The 19759-nt window shown below is 39.6% G+C and overlaps 1 protein-coding gene and 1 non-coding gene across 24 annotated transcripts in view; one reads left to right on the forward strand and one right to left on the reverse strand.

Annotated features, from left to right (window-relative positions):
- LOC145996124 (coiled-coil domain-containing protein AGAP005037) overlaps positions 1 to 19759 on the forward strand; it is a 1065133-nt gene that overhangs the window by 1040032 nt on the left and 5342 nt on the right. The gene's annotated exons all lie outside the window — the stretch shown is intronic.
- TRNAT-GGU (transfer RNA threonine (anticodon GGU)) lies at positions 4503 to 4574 on the reverse strand. The gene has a single exon. It is a non-coding gene; the product is annotated as a tRNA-Thr (tRNA).

Genomic DNA, 19759 nt, shown 5'->3' on the forward strand with positions numbered 1-19759 from the left:
ATTTTATTTTAACAATTTAAATTTTAAATGTATGAATGAGTAAAAAGCAACATTTTAAGTAGCATTCGACAATTACGGGTTCAAGGGGGAAGTGGGGGCAAGGAGCCCAAAGTTCGGCATTTTTCATAATTATGCAAAATTTCCGAACCATGTAATTTCCAGGTATTTTTTCAAAGTTGCGGCACGTACATTACATATCATCATCTAGTGGTCTTTTGCCGTGCTTTTTTTAGGTTCCTGGCAGTGAAAATTGTAATTATACTAAATTAGTTTCTCAATATTATTATATATTAAGACGTTATCTTAAAATACTGAAACCATAATGTGCTAAATTACACTGGAAAATATAATGGTATATGGTATATAATATAATGATAATTGATAATGTGAATGGCAACAGTTACTAATTAACAGCAGCAGTGAAGAACAAAGTCATCTTCAATATAAATTTCACTGCTTAAATGATGGCAAAAGTAAGGTGACTGCATTCAATCAATCAATTCATTAATTAAAAACGAGAAAGATGCTCCAAATACTCCACTTTATGTAAAAATATGTAACATGAAATTCACATATATCATTCATAACATCGTAATTCACCAACAGTTGTAAGTTTCGCTTGCCTACATACAAAGGAAAAAATATATAATTACATAAAAATCTGGGCTGTACTGATAAACATATTTTTTCATTGTTATAATTAAAATCAATACATACGAGGTGTGGCTAGAAAAAAACCGGACTGTTGCTACAAAATCTTTTATTGGTTATTTTGTACAATATGAACACATTATCCCCTTCAAAGTACTCCCCTGCACTATCGATACACCGCTCAGTACGAATCTTCCATTGCTGGACAGTGCTGGAAATCATTTTCCGAAACAATGTTCATGACCTCCGTCGCTTTTGTTTTCACACATTCTACGGTCTTAAATCTGGTTCCTTTCAGTGCTGATTTAACCTATGGGAATAAAAAAAAGTCGCACAAAGAAAGATCCGGCAAATAGGGTGGATGTTCTAACACTGGGATCCCATACTTGGCCAATAAAGCCTTTACTGACAATGCCGTGTGGGCAGAAACATTGTCCTGATGAATAATCCATGACTTGCTTTTCCACAAATCAGGTCGTCATCTTCTTACTCACCCACGAAGGGTCATCAGCATCGAAATGAAATATTGTTGGTTGACAGTTTGACCTTCGGGTACACAATTCGAATTAATTCACTGACATTTGCAATGTTTGATTCCATTTTTGACGTGCAAGACCGTCCAGGACGCTTGTCATTCGCAATCACTTCTCGTCCCTCTGTAAACCTTTGAAACCACTCAAATACTTGAGTGCGTGATAAACACGCATCTCCCTACACTTCCTTCAACAAACCATAAGTTTCTGTGGTGGATTTTGCGAGTTTGATAAGAAACTTCAGATTGATATGCTGTTCCACTTTCACACTTAATTTCTTTTCTCACGGAGCACAGATGTACAGTTCATTTCGTCCACAAACTACAGAAGAACTGAGCGCTGCGCACCCTGGGCAATCACACAGCCGGTAGGCAAGATATCATGTTATACACTCATGCACCACTTATCCTTGACGAGCTTGCAGTTTGTCGACAGCAACATCAGTCCGGTTATTTTCTAGCCGCACCTCGTATAAACTAGCATCTGTGTGATGTAATATTAGTAACAGTTATTGGACAGATTAACATTCAATATTAGCTAATGCAGACATATGAGAGTATTGCTTTATTGCTGAAATTTAAATTTTTATATGCGTGTATATAACAACTAAATCCCATGACCTTTAAGGCCCAGGGCCTGCCGGGGTGGTGGCACATGGTCAGCACATCAAGTCCCATCCCTACTGTTTTCTCTGGCTTTCATGACCAGAGCCCACTACTACTACTTTACACGTAGCTCCCCAATTTTCCTCATGATGCTGGGTCAATGCCAAAAATTTGGGGCTCCCACTGGGTATCGAACCCTTGATCCAAAAACTACCACTAACCATTTGGCTACACATGAACTGTATAGGGTAGCGGTGCCCATCGAAATTAATAGAACTACGAAAAACAGCTTTGCGGAAAAAGTGAGTGCTAAGGTTCTCTATATTTATAAAGGTATATTTTACACATTGTGGTTTTGTTAAGACTAATTATGCTTTCATTTCTTTTACGAAAGCTATTTCAGACTGTTTACATACATTAACTAAGCAAACCATTCAGGTTCCTCATACAACATTAGCAGTTTTTGTCAGATTGTTATGAGGTTATTGGGATCAGCGTATGCATAACTTGGAGGGGGCAAGGGGGGATGCTTGCCCCCCCCAAATTTAGGTTTATTAAAATAATTTACAAATTAGGATGCCTGAGGAGCAAAGTAATAAACAGTAATATTTGTGATTTCGGTAACATCACAGTTATTTAGGAAGTAATCCTGGACGATGTTTTTATTGGATGAAAAACTTTTCGAATCTCTTCCCCAAACTTAAGCCCCAGGTTTGATTCTATCCCCTCCAAATTAGGCAGTTTGATTCTGCCCCCCCCCCCTTAGGCCCCAAATCTGATTCTGCCCCCTCAAAATTAGGCCCAGTTTGATTCTGCCTCCTTCAAAATTAGGCCCCAAATCTGATTCTGCCCAGTTTGATTCTGCCTCCTCAAAATTAGGCCCCAAATCTGATTCTGCCCCGTCAAAATTAGGCCCAAGTTTAATTCTGCCCCCTCAAAATTAGGCTCAAGTTTAATTCTGCCCCCTCAAAATTAGGTCCAGTTTAATTCTGCCCCTCAATATTAGGCCCAAGTTTAATACCCCCCTCAAAATTAGGCTCAAGTTTAATTCGGCCCCTCAAAACTAGGCTCAGTTTGATTCTGCCTCCCTCAAAATTCCCAAATCTGATTCTGCCCCTCACAATTAGGCCCAGTTTGATTCTGCCTCCTCAAAATTAGGCCCAGTTTAATTCTGCCCCCTCAGTATTAGGCCGTTTGATTTTACCCCCTCAAAATTATGTCCAAGTTTAATTCCCCCCTCAAAACTAGGCTCAAGTTTAATTCTGCCCCTCAAAATTAGGCCCAACTTTAATTCTGCCCCTCAAAATTAGGCCCAGTTTAATTCTGCCCCTCAAAATTAGGCCCAAGTTTAATTCCCCCCTCAAAATTAGGCTCAAGTTTAATTCTGCCCCTCAAAATTGGGCCCAAGTTTAATTCCCCCCTCAAAATTAGGCTCAAGTTTAATTCTGCACCTCAAAATTAGGCCCAGTTTGATTCTGCCTCCCTCAAAATTCCCAAATCTGATTCTGCCCCTCACAATTAGGCCCAGTTTGATTCTGCCTCCTCAAAATTAGGCCCCAAAATCTGATTCTGCCCCCTCTAAATTAGGCCCAGTTTAATTCTGCCCCCTCAATATTAGGCTGTTTGATTTTACCCCCTCAAGATTAAGCCCAAGTTTAATTCCCCCTCAAAATTAGGCTCAAGTTTAATTTTGCCCCTCAAAATTAAGCGCAAGTTTAATTCTGCCTCTCAAAATTAGGCCCAAGTTTAATTCTGCCCCTCAAAATTAGGCCCAGTTTAATTCTGCCCCCTCAAATTTAGGCCCAGTTTAATTCTGCTCCTCAAAATTAGGCCCAGTTTAATTCTGCCCCTCAAAATTAGGCTCAAGTTTAATTCTGCCCCTCAAAATTAGGCCCAGTTAAATTCTGCTTCTCAAAATTAGGCTCAAATTTAATTCTGCCCCTCAAAATTAGGCCCAGTTTAATTCTGCCCCTCAAAATTAGGCCCAGTTTAATTCTGCACCCTCAAAATTAGGCCCAGTTTAATTCTGCCTCTCAAAATTAGGCCCAGTTTAATTCTGCCCCTCAAAATTAGGCCCAGTTTAATTCTGCCCCTCAAAATTAGGCCCAGTTTAATTCTGCCCCTCAAAATTAGGCCCAGTTTAATTCTGCACCCTCAAAATTAGGCCCAGTTTAATTCTGCCTCTCAAAATTAGGCCCAGTTTAATTCTGCCCATCAAAATTAGGCCCAGTTTAATTCTGCCCCCTCAAAATTAGGCCCAAGTTTAATTGCAGCAGGAAGATTATGTACACTTATGTCCACATAACATATTCGTTTTAATTTGGCCTAGGGTACTCAGAAAGTTTATGCAGCCCCTTTAGTGATCAGCAGGGGCATGCATCACGAAATGTGAAATAACACACTGTAATGTTTATCTTTCATGTTTTTGAAAGGTGTGAGGTGAATTTTCCTATGATGTTTTGTGAAATAAACTCTTAAATGCAAATTTAGAGTTTATTTACTGACGCGACACTTTCTGAAGTCTGAAGTTTCCTGCGAGTTATGCAAAGCATGTAAAATTTATTTATTTTGCTGTAAATATATGAGAAGTAAAAATGGACTCCTTTACACAGAAATAAACTTAATACTCTGAGAACTACGTACGTGTGTTATTAGAATGGAAATGTTTATTTTGTGTAATAAGTGTACGTAGAAATTTTTAAGTGAAAAATGCAGGCTCGACCAGGACTCGAACCCGGGTCTCTGGCATACCGTGCCATTGCTCTAACCACTGAGCTACCGAGCCTGCCTGGCCTTGCCTGATTTTTCGCTATTGCTGTTTTACCTGCGTGGAATCGTCTCTGCCAGTGTACCGCAACGGGATCTGTTGCCTTTGAAACACAGTAGACTTTGACGTTGCCTGGTTCCTCCCAGCGTAGAGATGTTCATTATTGTAGATTAGGCACACACAGGAGATGTACTACGTAGAAATTTTCAGCAAAAAATGCAGGCTCGACCAGGACTCGAACCTGGGTACATCTCCTGTGTGTGCCTAATCTACAATGTAATAAGTGTAGTTTGGAAATCAAATGTATGGTTATATACACCATTTTAACACTAAAAAGCCATTTTGTATACCACTGAAATGTGCCCAGTTTTTGTACCGAAATCTTGAACTTTCATTGACCTTAAATATGTGGCCCTAGTAATCAATTCTGAAACTCTGTTGTAAGCAAAGATCTTGATGTCATTATGTGGAATAAATAGCATAGTCTCATGTATATGGGAGAGCATTGCATGGTTCATGTTGGAATATGCCGTGATATGTCCAAGTATGTGATCTAGGTGAAGTTAGAGCTGTCGCCAATTTTTCTTGAATACAGTGTGCATTTACTTTTAATAACAAGTAGCCCTAAATCTGGATATGTTACAAATGCATGCTGCCGTTCAGTTGAGATCAGGAGCAAAGTTGATTAACTTTTAAACACTTTGCTTCAACAAATATCTTAATTTTAAAAATGTTTCAGATATGCTCAGTATATGTAATGAATATGATGGTTTCTTTATAGTTTTGAGATCGAGAGAGAGTTTCTGCATAGTTATTTTTGAAAATTCGTCTTATCATTGGTTATTTTATAATTTTGGCTGGCTGATTACATTTGTACTGCTTTTGTAATAACACACCATGCTTACAGCCAGTAGATTTCTCGGTAAGAAATGTTACAAAGCCATGTCTATAGACTAGAAAACTTTTGGAGGGGGTGATTGCACCCATAATTGAACCTATCCTTAGCAGTGTCATGAATAGTGACTATGCACTCTGCAAACATATAGTTTATGAAGCCAAATGTAGTTACGTCTGCCTAGTTATATTATGCCAACTGATGTGAGGAGGGGGACAAATTGAACTTCCAGGTTCGAACTCTTGTCAGGGGAGGATATAAATAACCCGTGGTACAACACGGAGGTGGGAGATTGTCCAGCCAGTTGCAGGGTGATGTGGGGTCAGTACAATGAACCCACAGTCATCGTCGTAGGTTTTTCATAACAGGGTTATGCTACTCATTCGTAGCTCCCAAATTTCCTCACTATGTTGGGTGGCCACCGGTTCCATACACAGGCTGAAATCTCAGGAGAAGAGTTGTTATGCTTCCCCCAGGGGACTCGAACCTGCTCGCATCCCTTAGCTTGAGTGCTAAAGGCTAAATACCTTGTGTTGCATAAGATTCTTTAATCCTCCCTTGACAAGAATATAATAGATATAGCATAGGAAAATGGAAAGAAAACCAAAATAGTAAAACTATATTTTAAATTAGGAACACTTTTTTAGTTTCCTTTTTTCTGGTAGGACAAGTAACTTCAGCGATTGTTGATCCTGGGTGACAGTGTCAAAACTTGATTGTAGTGGAATGTGTGCAAAATAATGATCCACTTGTGTTCTCGCATTATTTCCACACAATAAAAAGTTAGAGCACAATTTCGATTTATGTTTGACTCATGAACATTGTTTATGTCAAACTTACCCCCTCCCCCCAATTTATATGAAGTTGGTGCTACTACCAATCGACCAATCAAATAACTTCCAACATCTGTGCAGCTTAACATGACAGTGATTAATATTAGGGGGACATTTCATTATTTTCAAACATGTTAGATCACAATTTTTACTCCTTAACCTATTGCTGGGTAGTTGGTAGAGGTATGAACGAGAAGTGTAGATATCAGATATTTTGGATTTTTAAGCAAACAATCACCTATGAAATACGAGGGTCACTATTTATATTTTGAGCCTAACAATGAAAAAACAGAAATTTGGCATTGAAAACTGCTTTATTGTTTTTCGAAGTATTCTCCTTTATGGTCAATACACTTTTGCATTCGTTCGAACCATTTGTCAAAGCAGTTTTTCCAATCTTCTTTAGACACCTCCATAATATGGTTTTTGAACGCATCAACGGCATCTTCTGCCGACGAAAATCGTTGTCCATGCAATTTATTCTTGACATTCGGGAACAAGAAGAAGTCATTGGGTGCCAAATCAGGACTGTATGGCGGATGACCCATCAATTCGATTTTTTGACTGTTCATAAAGTCGGTTGTTAGACGAGATGTGTGACAGCTGGCATTGTCTTGATGAATGATCCGACAGCGTTTGTTTGTTTTCCGTATTTGACCGAAGACCTCTGGCAAACAAATTGTTGTGTACCATTCAGAGTTGACCGTTCTACGTTCCTCTAAAGGCACAGTTGCCACATGACCAGTTTTCCCGAAAAAAACAGGCGACCATTTGTTTCGATGTGCTTCGAGCGCGAACAACTTTTGTTGGATTGGGTTCATCTTGAAACACCCATACAGTCGACTGCTGTTTACGTTCTGGCTCATATGCATATATATCCATGATTCGTCACCTGTTACAATCTTATATACGTCTTTTGAAGCACCACGATTGTATTTATTGAGCATTTGTTTGCACCAATTGACGCGAGCGTCTTTTTGAGTTTTTGTCAAATTGTGTGGGATCCAACGAGAACATAACTTTCTCACAGCTAAATGATCATGTAATATTTTATATATGCTGGTGGAACTAATGCCTATGGTTGCCTCAATATCACAGTATGTCACATGACGATCTTGCAGTATTAGGTTTTGCACAGCATCAATGTTTTCTTGAAAAACAACTGATTTTGGACGACCTTCGCGAATCTCGTCGGTGAGCGAATGGCGGCCACGATTAAATTCGTTATACCAGCGTTTCACAGTGGCAAAGGTTGGGGCTTCATCACCAAATGTGGAAGTAAGTTGATCGATGCACTCTTGTCTTGATAATCCACGTCGAAAATCGTAAAAAATCATCGCACGAAAATGTTCACGAGTTAATTCCATTTTATTGTTGTCGCGCAATCTCCAAGGCAACATAAACAACACAAATGAAGCTATTGACAAAACATATGAAGTACGTTATGGTCAATAATGCCAGACGATTCCGTACAAACGTCAAATCGCGCCTAACTTCAATCAGTGTTGCCAAGGCTCAAAATATAAATAGTGGCCCTCGTAGTGAATCGAATGTATAATTGTGATCTTTAACTTAAATATGTTTATATTACTATCTATTGTTGTTCTTAACTGAGGCATGGAGAGACAAAAATTACAAGAAGTGATCATCAAAATGAAACGGAAAATGAAAATTTTTTTCCCCCGAATTTTACACCAAAAAAATTCTTCTATTTATGAGAATTTTGTCTGGTCTCAATTTTCTCCTTACAGATCATTTTGCATATCTAATATTGTTGTAGACAAAGGCATCCACAGGGAGGGGTAAAATGACCCTTCCTCAATTTCATGTTTTACCTTCAAAAGTAGGACTTGGAAGTTAATGGCCTAAAAATTTTGAAAAATGACAAAGATTATTTTAAAATAACCCATATATTTCACAAATGACAAAGAAGTCATAGCACTTGTTAAGGCATCCCGTTGTCATAACGAAAGTCCTTGGGAGAGCTTTTTGTCCCATATTTCAATGATAGGAATTGTTGAGTCAACTTTGCCTCCCTATTTTCTATTTTCACCCATACTGGAGAAGTTTAACCCACTGTGGTAAGCTACAGGTGTACATATTCCATAATAAGAAACATTGCAAAGAATCTAATTATATGGGCGACTAAACTCTGTTGACTTGGTGTTCTGCGCACACAATGAAACTCCTCGGGCACCCAGATATCACAATGAGTGATATTACTAGAAAATTGCATTAACAGATTAAAAATTAATGTAATTTAGTATGAAAAGCTCCAAAAATACAAGTTTTCTCACCTTAATTTTTTCATCGAAGAAATAATCAGTAGTCAAGGTACTACTTTTTCTTAAATATCTGAGAACCTTATTGTGAAAGTATATGAATAATTTTACACAACCACATGCTTGGTGGTTTGATATAATAATGTTAATGATAAAGAAACATTAAGTACTATTATCTTTATTTTTTTTACTATTGGGTTGCATGCAGTGTTGCCACATCAAGGGAAATTACCCTTTTGAACGGAAATTCTTATCGAATTTTAAGCCAAAAGGGAAAAGGAAAATTTGAAGCCATCAGACTCAATATTAGTTCAGAGTATGTTAAGTTCCAGTTTCACATATCCACATTTTTTTTTATCTTCCTTCTTATTTCTACTCCTTTGAGTATAAGCCTATATATGTATTTATATTTTGATTTTGTTCATATTTTGTCACTTTTCCGCATATTCGGAAAACAGCAGTGATGATGATGGATGAACACTTAATGAATGCCTGACCGGTTTTCAAACCTGGGACATCTGGCCAGGAAACTATGTATGTCATTAATTTGTTCAACATTTTTCATTCATACGAATATGGACCAACGACAATACTATTACTACTACTTATTATTATTATTGTTTGATTTCTTTAGGTGAAGGGAAAAATTAGTCCAAGAAGGGAAATTTTGCCCCTTGGAAAGTGATATTATGCCCTCAGATTGTGTCAACACTGGTTACATGCAATAAGGTTTTATATACGGCCGGGCCAAACCCATACGATTCCCACAGATACAAATACTGATTCTTGAAAATTGTAACAATTGAAAGTTATTTAATACACTGATTAATATTAGTATTTCCTTCCAATCAAAAGCATCAGTTTATAAGGTTTTTCCTTCAAAATATTTAAGAATTAATCAGAATACCCTTATCTAATCACAGTTTTTCCACATGATCTTGGTGCAAAATAAATGGAAACCTCCAATTTTGCATAACTTCAAGAGGATCTGCTATCACCATATTTTACTCTGCAAAAGTGTCCTGCAGTATATTTGCGAACACCGTGAAAGATCAAAATGCCAGAAAAGTTTTGGCCGGTTACGGTAAAAATTTCCAACCGATACTTTCTGATACCAATACCGCTGGTATCTGCCGATATCGATACATTGGCATTAGTATTGGCTCAACTCTAGTTTTGTGTTTTCTCTCTGTTTCTCTGAAGAAAAAAGATGATTTTTTCTGTTTTACAAATACAACAAATACACAAAAAGCATCATGAAGGTGTAAAATCCAGTTAAGAAGCCTTAAAAAAATATGCAAATGTAATATAAACTTCAAAGATACAATATTAATACTTTTCTATTATACTTATAAAAATATTTTATTAACAATTTTATGTCAACAATTTGATCCCACTGCACATTCTATTTTATCTAATGGAAAGCGATTCTTGCCTCTTCTAAAACAATTTTCTTGGATACCCTTGGCTGAAGATCTTATTTTCTTTGCTATCACCATATTAGTTACTTACTGCACTTTCTAATGCACCTGTAAATAAATATTTATAAAAATTTTGCCAGTATTATCAATTGCACTAACTGCCTGAAATAATTCAGGAACTAGGGTTAGACATATGTGAAAATAAAATTAACCAACTTTTGATTCAATGTAAAATTTATGGAATTATAGAAATTTCAGGTTTTAATTGCAATGTAACATTAATTGATATTCCTATATTTGCTGCATTGATGAATCTTTCTCATGCCTGTCGGGTAACAATCCATCAGCACCCTCATATTAAATGAAAATGGGTGCCAACTCGCAGCACTTCAGGGCCTCCCTGATGGCACAGTGGTAGCGTCGTCGCATTCTAATCAAGGTGTCCCAGATTTAATACCCGGTGGAGATTCCTAGTGTTTCGGATCCCACCTTAAACTGTAGTCCCAGTCCCGATTAGCCTTTCTGTGCACAAAGTGTACTTAAAAGACCAAATCAATCAATCACAACACTTCAGAAACTTGTTAGCTGGAGGGTGTTTGGTCGAGCCTTGGGGCCAGTTTGGGGAATGCTGCAATGGTTTAACGGGGGATGTTTGGTTGAGTCTTGTGGCTAGTTGGAGGAATGCTGCTATGGTTTAACGAGGGATGTTTGGTCGAGCCTTGGGGCTAGTTGGGGGAATGCTGCTATGGTTTAATGGTGGATGTTTAGTTGAGCCTTGGGGCTAGTTGGGGGAATGCTGCTATGATTTTTCGAGGGATGTTTGGTCGAGCCTTGGGGCTAGTTGGGGGAATGCTGCTATGGTTTAACGGGGAATGTTTGGTCGAGCCTTGGTGCTTTTTTGGGGGAATGCTGCTATGGTTTAATGGGGGATGTTTAGTTGAGCCTTGGGGCTAGTTGGGGGAATGCTGCTATGGTTTAAGGTGGGATGTTTGGTCGAGCCTTGGTGCTTTTTTGGGGGAATGCTGCTATGGTTTAATGGGGGATGTTTAGTTGAGCCTTGGGGCTAGTTGGGGGAATGCTGCTATGATTTTTCGAGGGATGTTTGGTCGAGCCTTGGGGCTAGTTGGGGGAATGCTGCTATGGTTTAATGGGGGATGTTTAGTTGAGCCTTGGGGCTAGTTGAGGGAATGCTGCTATGGTTTAATGGGGGATGTTTAGTTGAGCCTTGGGGCTAGTTGGAGGAATGCTGCTATGATTTTTCGAGGGATGTTTGGTCGAGCCTTGGGGCTAGTTGGGGGAATGCTGCTATGGTTTAATGGGGGATGTTTAGTTGAGCCTTGGGGCTAGTTGGGGGAATGCTGCTATGGTTTAATGGGGGATGTTTAGTTGAGCCTTGGGGCTAGTTGGAGGAATGCTGCTATGATTTTTTGAGGGATGTTTGGTCGAGCCTTGGGGCTAGTTGGGGGAATGCTGCTATGGTTTAATGGGGGATGTTTAGTTGAGCCTTGGGGCTAGTTGGGGGAATGCTGCTATGATTTTTCGAGGGATGTTTGGTCGAGCCTTGGGGCTAGTTGGGGGAATGCTGCTATGGTTTAACGGGGAATGTTTGGTCGAGCCTTGGTGCTTTTTTGGGGGAATGCTGCTATGGTTTAATGGGGGATGTTTAGTTAAGCCTTGGGGCTAGTTGGGGAAATGCTGCTATGATTTTTCGAGGGATGTTTGGTCGAGCCTTGGGGCTAGTTGCGGGAATGCTGCTATGGTTTAACGGGGAATGTTTGGTCGAGCCTTGGTGCTTTTTTGGGGGAATGCTGCTATGGTTTAATGGGGGATGTTTAGTTGAGCCTTGGGGCTAGTTGGGGGAATGCTGCTATGGTTTTTCGAGGGATGATTGGTCGACCCTTGGGGCTAGTTGGGGGAATGCTGCTATGGTTTAATGGGGGATGTTTAGTTGAGCCTTGGGGCTAGTTGGAGGAATGCTGCTATGGTTTAACGAGGGATGTTTGGTCGAGCCTTGGGGCTAGTTGGGGGAATGCTGCTATGGTTTAATGGTGGATGTTTAGTTGAGCCTTGGGGCTAGTTGGGGGAATGCTGCTATGATTTTTCGAGGGATGTTTGGTCGAGCCTTGGGGCTAGTTGGGGGAATGTTGCTATGATTTTTTGAGGGATGTTTGGTCGAGCCTTGGGGCTAGTTGGGGGAATGCTGCTATGGTTTAACGAGGGATGTTTGGTCGAGCCTTGGGGCTAGTTGGGGGAATGCTGCTATGGTTTAATGGGGGATGTTTAGTTGAGCCTTGGGGCTAGTTGTGGGAATGCTGCTATGATTTTTCGAGGGATGTTTGGTCGAGCCTTGGGGCTAGTTGGGGGAATGCTGCTATCGTTTAACGGGGAATGTTTGGTCGAGCCTTGGTGCTTTTTTGGGGGAATGCTGCTATGGTTTAATGGGGGATGTTTAGTTGAGCCTTGGGGCTAGTTGGGGGAATGCTGCTATGGTTTAAGGTGGGATGTTTGGTCGAGCCTTGGGGCTAGTTGGGGGAATGCTGCTATGATTTTTCGAGGGATGTTTGGTCGAGCCTTGGGGCTAGTTGGGGGAATGCTGCTATGGTTTAATGGGGGATGTTTAGTTGAGCCTTGGGGCTAGTTGGAGGAATGCTGCTATGATTTTTCGAGGGATGTTTGGTCGAGCCTTGGGCCTAGTTGGGGGAATGCTGCTATGGTTTAAGGTGGGATGATTGGTCGACCCTTGGGGCTAGTTGGGGGAATGCTGCTATGGTTTAATGGGAGATGTTTAGTTGAGCCTTGGGGCTAGTTGGAGGAATGCTGCTATGATTTTTCGAGGGATGTTTGGTCGAGCCTTGGGGCTAGTTGGGGGAATGCTGCTATTTTTTAAGGAGGGATGTTTGGTTGAGCCTTGGGGCTAGTTGGGGGAATGCTGCTATGGTTTAATGGGGGATGTTTAGTTGAGCCTTGGGGCTAGTTGGGGGAATGCTGCTATGGTTTACTGGGGGATGTTTGGTTGAGCCTTGGGGCTAGTTGGGGGGAATGCTGCTATGGTTTAAGGAGGGATGTTTGGTCGAACCTTGTGGCTAGTTGTGGAAATGTTGCTATAATTTTACATAGTGACAGCGAGACAGCTGCAGGGGGAGGAAGGGGTGCTTTACAACAAAAAAATTCTGGCTGGAGGGGATACCACGTAGCAAATGGCTAGAGCTCTTACCCTTTGTGCAAGCGGTCCCATCTTCAATTCCTTGTGGGAGGGACAAAATTTTGGTGTTGTCTCACCAACATTAGGACAATTGGGGAACTACGTGAAGAAGTAGAAGGTTCCAGTCTCGAAAGCCAGTAAAAAGTGGCGCTGGGACTTAGCATGCCAAAGTGGAAATGAAAAAGTGCTTGCGAGTAGGCCCTGGTCATCAGATGGTTGTTGAGGCATGGAGCTTAGTTTTAGTTATAATTCGGGAACTTTAAAGCATAAATAGATTATAGCTCCTCTCATCAATAATAAAAATACACATAAAACCTCATGCTTTTTTTCACGGAGATTTCATCAGTCACAAAAGTATCACTTTAAAGCATTGCAGGAAGCATGCTTGTTTACATAATAGATACATATGTGCACCAAAGGGGGGACTCAAAGTCTGTCTAAAGAAAATAGGTTAATATTATTTTGTCCTCCATTTTTCTAACCATAATGGCATTCAGAATGCTTTTGCAGTTGCTGAACTTCAATACCCTCTTAAGAACTGTAGACGCATCTATGTAGATGGGTTGTTATAATTTGATGGAACTATTTCATGAAGTTCCTCTGATGTCATACATTGCTAATGACAAGTTAATTGTTTTCCAGTTCTATTACAAGAGAAGAAAATAACTTTTTTATTTTTTCTTTCTTTGCACCATAGGTATGGTCATACCTTGTGATTAGAGGGAAAACATTGATGAAATTTCACTCTGAAAATTAAAAGCACATTCGTATTGATGCGTACAAAGTAGGTGCATTTCTAGAGTTGTTCCGGCCCCAAAAAATCCCATTCCTGTGAACATGTAATGTAATTTTAGGCATAATTATGCACATATGTATGTAACCCTGTTGCTGAAATGGAACTACATTTACATAGAAAGAAATGGAAAGCCAACATCTGAACAAAATTCATGGCTTTCCTTAAACTAAAACTTAAACTATACACAAGCTTACAAATTGAATGCACATATATTTACAAATATTGGATAGCGTATGAAGCACTATTGGTCCAACATTACGATGAACTTCTGAAGTCTTATGAAAATATCCTATCCTACAATGTTAAGACATGTTCAGTTGGTACAAGAGTTTTAAACACCTCCATTTTGCCACTGAAGCATCAAATTACATAACACGTAGTGCCCTCCCTCGTTGGTCAGAAATGTTTCGTTCGTTTTCTAAGAGTATAATATTGTTTATTAACAAATCCCTCTACACTGGATTTTTTAAGTGGGGCTAACAGCCATCCCCTTCTGCCCTCTGTGTGCATGCCTATAATTTACCCACAATGTTTCTTAATTTAACTTGGCATAAAACTCTCTCTCTCTCTCTCATTTTATAATTATTGTTGTTCTGTAAGACTTATTTAAGGGGTATAATGAAGTGTAAAGTATGTTTCAATCCCTAACATTGGGTATAAGGTCCTTCCAGCCTGACCAGAATAAAAATGGTAAGGTATAAAATAGCACCCTTTCCTCAGAAAGGACTCTGTCTATTTTTCACAGATAGATTGAAGCCACACAAAATTTCTATGCTACTGCCTCTATCCAAATGTTAATACTTGTTTCCCTAGCTGGAAATGTTTCTGTTCATTCCAATAGCCATAAGTTTTTTGGATATGAGATCGGAACCTATTGGTGGTGGTAGCATATCGGTTTCACGTGCTGAATGTTCTGGGTTTGATTCCTGTTCGGTTGCCCTTACTTTTTCTTTTTTATTTAATCGAGCAAATGGTTATTGCGAAAATTTGTTTTTATTTTCTGTTTAAATTGTCAAGAAATATTTTGTTTTCGATTTTTTTACAATAATTACCACTCTAGATCGTGTACAAAAAAATATAAATAAAAGCATTTGAATTTATTACTCCATATAAACCATATAAATTGGTATTTGGAGGGTTCCGTATAGTTCATACAAAAAATATAATTACGACATTTCTATAATTTACAATCTAGATATTCACTAACGCTATAATGTTCCTTATTAACTAATAGTTTTTTTTTTAATTTGTTTTTGAAACATGTCATACTTTCTGCTTTTATATCATTTGGTAAATGGTTGAATATTTTAATTGCCATCTGTTCGGGTCCTTCTTGAACTAATGTTAGCCTCGTGAAGAATGGCTTTAGAAGCTGTTTATTTCGGGTGTTATATGTGTGTTCTATTGAACTTCGTAGCGTAATATTTTTTCTCGCATATAATGCCATTTCATATATGTACAGTGAAGGGAGGGTTAATATGTAAGTTTTCGGCGAGGGGAAAGCGTTGTAACTTGCCTAACCTCGTCCCGGTCTGTCTCCTCCAAACGACTCTAGGTGGTTTCCGACTGGCACCAGGTGAAAGCAGTGTTCCATTGCCTAAGTTATTGGCAAACCGCTTTCCTTCTTTAGCCAGGGTGAGGTCACTCACAGTAAAACATGGCACTCTGCCTCGCACGAGTGCTGCATACGTACTGTATGCGCCATACCCTGGTTGACCCTGCCAGTAGTCATATGCTTGTCTCAAAACCTAAGCCATGCATGTCTCAGTACAGACTTTACCAAAGTGAATCCGCGAATGGCTCATTACATCAGTTACGGTTCCTTAGATCGTACACATCCTACTTGGATACCTGTGGCAATTATTCCCCTCCCCCAAAATCAAATCAAATCTTATTTCATATTTATTTCAATAAGTTGTTAGAAATAATATAATAATAAGCAGTTGTTCGAGTTAATAATAAAAAAAAGTAATGGCAACCTTATGGGAATCAAACCTGGAACCTTTGACACATGAAACTTATAAGCTACCACCTGGCTACAAGGCCACTTGGAAATCTGACAATATATTCACATAATGAGGCGCGCATGGAAATCTTAGAAACTTTGAAGCACTTTCTCTCGCGAATGGCTGGCTAGTGCGCATTTCAATACCCTACCACTACACGAAGCCTCATCCCAAACTCAGTTTCCCAAGCAGTGCCCTCTCCTTGTTAAGCGATTCCATAAGAATCCTTTAACCTTGGCATCCAGAGAAGGCACATTGTTGGAACAGAGTTGCCAAATTTAGCTCTTCCACCACATCACAGATTTTCAAGTTAATTTAAGTGTCATAATGTAACTGCGAAAGTAACTGTTGGATGACATTACTTATATTGCAACAAAGTAACTGTTGCTTGTAAATCTCGTGGAAGTAACTAAATGCATGGCCGTGAAAATAGGCAGCTGGGCAGAATTGTGCTTGTGTCACATATGGGAAAAGCAAAGCGACAGCGGGACAAAAGTTGCTGGTTCCCGTGCACTGTGTGGCAATGTCAACCAGGCTGCGTTGCCTAGCTCGAGCATCAGGCCGATCTTTCTCCGGGGCACTTTTGTGTCATCCCTAACCTTTCGAGCATATACTGTCAGTTTGTATCACATGGTTTACAAAGACCAACTCTACAGCGAGATCTATCATTCTCTTAAACCTCCGAACACACGGGGTCATGCTCCGATGTGGCAACAGTGCGATCTTTTGCCACCAGCCTAATTGCATGGCTGTGCATTTAGGTCCTTCAAAACACTGGTTATTCAGTTATGGACATTCAACTGAATTGAAACCATTCGACATTTCCAGTTGGGTACTTATGATAATATTGGTGTATTCAAGAAAACTTGGTCGTATAGCTGTCTTTCATGGATCACAGATTTTTTCACATTTACTATACATACACAAATATATCGGGAATTTCACAAATTCTCCCACTCTGTGCAGTACTATGGATTAACCATTTAAGCATAATGGGGTTATGGAAATTATACTAACTAGTGCAGCTCTTTGGTTTTTTTCCTCTCCCCTCTTATCTCTCTTCTGACTTTTCTGAAGGTATTCCTTTAGATCAACTCAGCAAATTTCACTATGCTTTTTTTTCTAGTTGCGGTTTATGCTTGTATTGCTACTGTATGGGTATAGGTGGGCCTGCTCAGATCATTTCTTTTGTACTGTTTTATCTCCTACTTTTCATGCTTGTTTACAGATGGATCAGCCAATCATTATAACTAATATGCGGTGCTTTTTCACTTTCCTTGTTTGTAAAAGTTAGTTTGTGTGTTTTAATTGTAGCATAAATACTAATATGGGTGCTGGTACTTTTTTTTTATGGGTGTGGTTTGTGCGAGGTTCGTAAATGATGTACAATGTCAGGTGAAAAGTTCAATGTTTATATATTTCTGGGTTGATACATAACAAGTTGATGCACGTCTCTCTAACAAGAAACTTTATATGTTGTACTTTTTTTTAACAACTCGGTACCAGCTAACTGTAGACCAGGTGAACGAGAACAAGTCTCTGCGCAAGTAGTGACGCGAGACAGCTCCACCAATGAACAGCGGGAGAAAAGGGATTGTGTAATGGGCGACGGGATTTACCCGATTTCCTCCTTCGCTATGCAGCATTGCAAACTTTTGAGAACGATAATACCGAACGCACATGGCAAACGGATTGTATTTTTGTCTCCAGGTCCGTACGATTGGTTTAAGAATTTCTGAGGGATAAAACTTCAAGAGCAAATTTTGACAAGCAGTGCATTTAGCATACGGACTAAGGTCTGGAACATACGGTTGGCAACACTGCACTTTCACCACTCGATTTTCCTCCTCTGCCGATATGTATGGCCCTGCTCTACAGTTAGCTTGGACAGAGTATAGTTTTTCAGGTTACTAGGCTGTAAAGAGGCATATTTTTTACCCAATCTAATGTGTTAGGTGAAAGAGAAGGACATTATATGTCACTGGCGTATGCAGAGAGGGTCTGATGGAGCTAAAGCCCCCTCCGAAATTTTGAGAAAATCAACATTTTTTTAAAAATAAAAGCAGTGAAGAACTGGGGGGGGGGGGCATAGTGGTAAATGCTTGTGGCTGCAGCAATGTCTGAAGATTCACATTCATTCCTTTTGTTTTGTGTGATGTGAAGTTGAGGGATTGAAACAAAACCACCAACAATGAGCAGAGAACAAATGATGTTGCTTTATAGTGGCTCACACCACCTATCCTTTGCAGTTTCTAGCCATCGGTACTGCTTTATGTGATTCTACTTCTTGTCTTCAACTTCACTGTTCCTTATAACACTTGCGCGATGCATTTTCACTTTCACTCATGATTTGCACTGTGGGACAGGTATCCTGGTGGGTGTGCAACACTTTTGACTTCCTTATCTGTGTATGTTGTTTACATGGGGATATTGTGTTTCCATGCAAATCTATACAGCGTCCACATAACCGATGTTCAAGGCTTACTTAGGAGGGTTGCGATTGACATCGGAAGTGGAATACCTAGTCGGAGTAGGAGTTTTATATAACGTTTCCCTGTGGTCTTTTCGTAAGGAGCATTGAAGAAACAAATGTGGATTCTCTGCATTGACAGGATGTTGCAGGTACCACTTATATTCATGCCAAGTGTTGATTCACGATAACGTGACCCGTACACATTCTCAAGGTGAACACTATCACTGCCCGAGGTAGTTTCATTGACAAATACCAAGATTGTTTTGTACAGATTTGCGCATACTATATGTAAGTGTTTGTGTTTTGGATTTTGCATGCACATTCATCCCATTGTTGTTGTAGTTTTATTTTTACCCAAGGGAGCAAGTGTGTGTAAGGCAATTGTAATGGGGTTACGTATTCACAACTTCGGGCTTTCTTTGCATATATGTCTACTAAGTCTTGTGATTTGTTTTGATTCGTGTGTTCCTTAAAGTATGTGTAGGCCACTTCCCGCCCTCGTTTTTCGGAGTTGTAACGCTGCACTTTTAATAAGATAAGGAAAAATCGTGAGTTTGTAGGCGAGCAGAGAACAGAAGATACCCATATAAATGCATAAATTATTTTTTATCTTGGCTCCAAATAACCCATATTGCATTTCAGCTGCATCTCAAGTTCCACACTTGAGAACAATGTTGCTTTCAATTACTTACGATGCACCGTCACACCTCAGTGAGTGCGAGTTAAAAGGGTTTAATTTTACTCTGCATTTAAAGAAATTGCCAAGAAAAATGCAGTTGGCCCCAGCAAAATATATTTCTTTAAAATACTTATAAGGGTCGGAAGAGAGAACTCCCATCAGCAACACTTGGAGAGATTTTAAGTTGCTTGATGAATCCGAGGATGCAGCATAATATTTTTTGACTGGGCTTTATCATTTAATGTATGTACTGTGAGTTTATAATGTGAAAAACAAATAATGATCTAAGAAATGAACAACTGTGGAATACCAGGTGTAGAAGTATGAAACCGGAATTTGTTTGCAAGAAGTAAACGGCTGGTGTTTGCAACTGAGAAACAATATTTTATTCACAGTAAGCTCCATTGCGAGTTACACATTTCTCCCACCTTTCCGGCAGGTTATGAATGCCACGCCAAAAAAAAAAAAGTTCTTCTTTTGAAGCGAACCAGTCCGCGAGCCATGTTCGTACATCTTCATACGAATTGAAGCGCTGTTCTGCAAGAGCGTGTCCCAGTGAGGCAAATAGATGATAATCTGAAGGAGCCAAGTCGGGAGAATACGCCGCATGCCCTAG

This window comes from Lepisma saccharinum, chromosome 12 (assembly GCF_977018435.1).
Source record: "Lepisma saccharinum chromosome 12, izLepSacc3.1, whole genome shotgun sequence".
In the NCBI taxonomy this organism is placed as follows: domain Eukaryota; kingdom Metazoa; phylum Arthropoda; class Insecta; order Zygentoma; family Lepismatidae; genus Lepisma; species Lepisma saccharinum.